Raw genomic sequence first — 4,993 nt, forward strand, 5'->3', positions numbered from 1 at the left:
TTATATATTCATAATATGTGTTATATATTATATATTATATATACATAATGTGTGTTATATATTATATATTATATATACTATATATAGTATAGATATATACTATATATCTATACTATATATGGATATAGTATATCTATATGTAGATATATATCTAGATATAGTATATCGATATATAATATATAGATATATAGTTATATATAGATATATATAGATAATATATCTATATATATAGTATCTTTTCTGACTATAATGCAATAAAACTAGACTTAGGTCTTAGAGTTAAATATATATATATAGAGTTATATATATATCTATATATCTATCTATATATAGATAGATATATAGATTTATATCTATCTATCTATCTATCTATAGATAGATATATATAGATATACTATATATAGATATAGTATAGATTATATATAGATATAGATATACTATATATAGATATAGTATAGATTATATATAGATATAGTATATATATAGTATAGATTATATCTATATATAGATATAGTATAGATTATATCTATATATGGATATACTATATATAGATATAGTGTAGATTATATCTATATATATAGATATAGTATAGATTTTATATATAGTATCTTTTCTGACCATAATGCAATAAAACTAGACTTAGGCCTTAGAGTTATTCACCCATACATTATACAGATGGCAATTGAAGATCTAGCAGTAAAAGCAAACATTCAGGGAAATGAGAGAGACCAAATAGATTAGGGGCCCCAGGAAGAAATGGTGGAAGAAATAACCACATTCATATGGGCGGGGCAAGAAAGGCCAATGATAAATATTAAAATAAATGTGATCTGATGTGTAGGTAGAAAGGGAAGAGATTCTGTTATCATAAAACCTAAAAGAACAGCAGAATATTTTATTAAGGAAGTCATTCAACTACAGCTTGTGCTGCTGAGAGAACAACTAACCAGTTTATTCTTGTGGTTTACATTATACAATTCTAAAGCAAAATTACTGTTGAATTTAGCAAGAGCATAGTCAGTAGTTACCTGAGGGAAGAAATCAGATCACAATAAGTTTAGGCAAGAATAAAATGTGAAAAAGAGGCAGTTATAGGAAAAATTCTCAAGAATGACTGAGAACTATTGTCAAGAATAGCAAAGAATATTTTTATGTGAATTGTATATTTAAATTATCACTTAGAAACTTAAAAGTGCACACACAGCTCAATAGATTCTTACATAGTGAGCACTTATGTAATCTCTACCCAGACAAGAAGGCCAGCAGAAGTTAGGAGCCTCCCACCCATCTCTTGCTCTATTTCAGTCATATCTTTCCCCTAGGAATAACCAAAATTCTGACTTCTAACATCACAGACTAGTTTGACTGCTTGAATTTATTTAAATGGAATCATATGGCAAATATTCTTCTGCATCTGGCCTCTTTTGCACACTATTAATGTTTGTGAGATTCACCCATTTTTTGCATATAGTAAACTGCATTTATTACCTTTGCTATGTAACATAAACCAAAGTATTTTGAAAGAAAAAAACTTCCTTCGTGTTACAAAATCTCAATGAAAAATCCTGTATAACTTTACACAGTAAAAAATAACTGTGATATAAAATATAAAAATGTCTGTGATACAGAATATTTAGTGAATAAAGACTAGAAAAATACCTGGTAATAACTCTACATAAATATGATAAGTTCATATATGACAGAGGTGGCATTGCAAACCAATGGAAATTAATTAAGTATTCAATGTGTGATGCTAAACAAATGGTTTTCCATAAGGAAGCAAAATAAAATTAGATTCCAACATACATGCAAAAAATGCATAAGTAGCTCAAAAACCTTATAATAGGAGAAGTAGCATTTTAAAATATTAGACAAATATATACAATAGTTTATAATAAGCAATAATTTCTTAAACAAGGTAAGGAAACATAGTAAAATACTAATAAATTTACATTAAATGTTTACATAAAATAAAATAGTATAAAGAAAAACAGAGCTTATGCATTTGCAGCATATTAAACAACAAAAATTAGTATTTAGAAAACATTCAGACCACATGAAAGACATAAAATGAAGAAAAATAAAGCAAATATATATATGTATTATGAAAATAATGATTCTCAAGGGTTAGTTGAGAGGCCAGTGAACATTTGAAGATATATCCATTCTCTCTGGTAGTCTGAGAAATGCGCACAATAATCTAATCCTTCAAATTGACAGAATTTTAAAATTCTGTCAATTTCAAGGTGTTTAAAAGATGTGGAAAGTGGGAACTATCACATACTAATATGAGGGATGAAAGTTTACAAATTCTTTGGAAAGCAACTTATCATCATTGGGTAAATTTGCAAGACAGTCATTCCACTCATATTTCTCTGAAGGGTATATCCTTCAGAAATTCTAGAAATAACCACATGGACTCGTGTTCAAAAATGTTTATTACAGCATTATTTTCAATAACAAATAATAAAACATATATTATAAATGTATATAAAATATCCTTTCATTGGAAATAATTTTATATATTGATAGCATCATAAGCGGAATGCTCATATGCTGTTGAAATAAACTAGGGATTCTTATACTTACCTGGCAGGGAAGATACTATGATCACGAAGGTGGTTTTCCCAGGGCGATGCTTATCCGTTGCACTCCGGATGTGCTGACCCCTGTGATTTCCCCAAATGTGGGAAATAAACTAGGGATTCTTTAAATAATCTTACATCAAAATTAATAATCGCTATGCAATAATGTTGAGTTGCAGTATGTTGCTACTTTAATATAAAGTTTGGAAAGCATAAACAGCTATTTCAAATAATTTTTACAGATATATAGAACATTTATAGATACATAGAACAAGGCACATAGAACAAGCATAGTTTCTAAATACATTAAATTCAGGTACAGCTTGCCTCTGGTGAAGGAAGCATACAAAAGACACCAGAAGACTGCTGTCTGAGCATCTTTACTAATAAAAAATTTTATTTATTTAATTGTAAGTATGGAAAATAATAGCATTTGATAGATAGTAAGCATAATTTTTGGAGTTTTCCATTATTTTCCTTTCATATATTTCCATGTTACAAAATATTTACGGTACAATTACTTTTACAATTTTTGTTTCATTTGATTTTTGATGATAGATAATTGTGCAGGTTTAAATACTCATTGGAATAAACCAGAAGAACTATTTAAGATATTTTAAGAAGTTACACTATTTTGGACATAATTTCTCTGAGGAAACATAGGGATTTCAGAGATGGTCCATAAAAATTATAGGGAATTTTCCTTAACTGTGGGGTCTAGATTCAGACAAGTTTCTAATATTTACAACTAAGATCTAAGGTTTATTTTAGATTGAGAGTAAATTTTGGAAACAGAAAATATCTTGTTTGAGAAATCTCCATTTCAAAAGTAAGCTTTTTGTTTGGTCTTATTTTTCTTACAAATTTAGTAGAGCTTCGGTTTCAGTTATCTTAAATGTGTCTAACTGATACATACATTTGGTCCATCACAGTTTCTTATAATTGTGTGAGTATAGGAAAATAAAAAAGTGATAGGGTGTCCGAAAAATTTTTGTGATAAACATTTTAAGTGTTAGATCTTCAAAGGACTTGAAGTTTTTAAAAGTTTTCTCTTAGAGATTTCTCTTTTCACATTCTAGAGGCAATTGGCTTTTCTAAAGCTACGTATCAAGACAAAGAGATTCTGCTGAACATGCGATATCCAATCTGTCATGGGAAGCTTTGCTGCCATTTCTGTGAAATCTCCTTTTTGGGTATGATCCATCCTAGAATAGAAAAAAACTTAAAACCATAATACAACATGCAGTGAAGTGTCATTGCATGATTTCAGAATTACTTATAAGTCTCATTAGAGGTATCCCTATTGCTATATAAATATAATAAATTTTCACAGAAGTAAAAAAGTATAAGTAATAAAATAAATTAATTATAGTGAATGTTGTAAAGGTAAGAAGATGGAAAATATGCTTTATGTCTTAAATATGAACAGATTTCAAAACTCTGGATAGAGATAATATTATTTATTTAAACATTGGCTGTCACTGAGATGAGCTGCAGATACATGGGCTAAAGGACCATATCCAACTTTAATAATACATAGATATTTATCTGTGCTGAAAACTTCAAAATAAAGTACACAGAGCTTAACAATTTATGATATGTGACCATCTCTTCCCAAATGAAATAACTAACTGAAATAAAACATTAACAAAACCTTATATATTTCTCTTTTTAGATGTTTCAAGTAAAGCCATAAATTATAATTATTTTTTAAAATGTTTCAGAAACAAAACATCTAAATATTCATTACCAGAGGCTGAAACATTTCTCTCAGCTCTCAGTTTGGGTTTTGCTTCAATTTGTAAGCAGCGGTAGGTAAAAAAAATCTTTACAAAACAAAAAGCCTTTATATCCAGATTGTGAGAGGACTTAGGATATAAATTATAACAATGAAAGCAAGATTTATATTAAATAATATGATGATAGAGAAGAAAAAACAAAAATGCAAGACAAATACCAGATACAGAATATATCTGGTGCTCTGATTTCCTTATACAAGAAACACTTCTTCTTATATTATCCATTTATTAACAGAGAAATATATTAGTCATTGTTCAGAGGTATTACATTAAAAGGAATTTTAATGTAGCTTAAACCTACATCATTAAATTATTTATCCATAGTCAGTTTAGATAATTAGTAAAATACATCTAACTCTTTGGCTCCATCAGCTTTTTATGTTGCTATGAGAACACAAGAGTAGCGTCCAAAGAAAGCAGCATGAATATATCTACAATTTGACTCATGAACAGGGGATGAGTTTAGCACCTCAGACTTCCTCATAACACAGAACATTCAATCCTTCTAAAGGAGACACAGACTGCCTTGGGGTGGGATCAACAAAGATAACATGAGATCAAATTCATCACTGAGGTTGGAATCCCTCAAACAGATGCTGCATCCAGACC

The 4,993-nt window shown here is 28.7% G+C and overlaps 1 pseudogene; it reads left to right on the plus strand.

Annotated features, from left to right (window-relative positions):
* Positions 1-2,581: 2,581 nt before the first annotated feature.
* On the plus strand, positions 2,582-2,715 carry LOC115834605 (annotated as a pseudogene).
* Positions 2,716-4,993: the final 2,278 nt, after the last annotated feature.

Source organism: Nomascus leucogenys, chromosome 3, assembly GCF_006542625.1.
Source record: "Nomascus leucogenys isolate Asia chromosome 3, Asia_NLE_v1, whole genome shotgun sequence".
In the NCBI taxonomy this organism is placed as follows: domain Eukaryota; kingdom Metazoa; phylum Chordata; class Mammalia; order Primates; family Hylobatidae; genus Nomascus; species Nomascus leucogenys.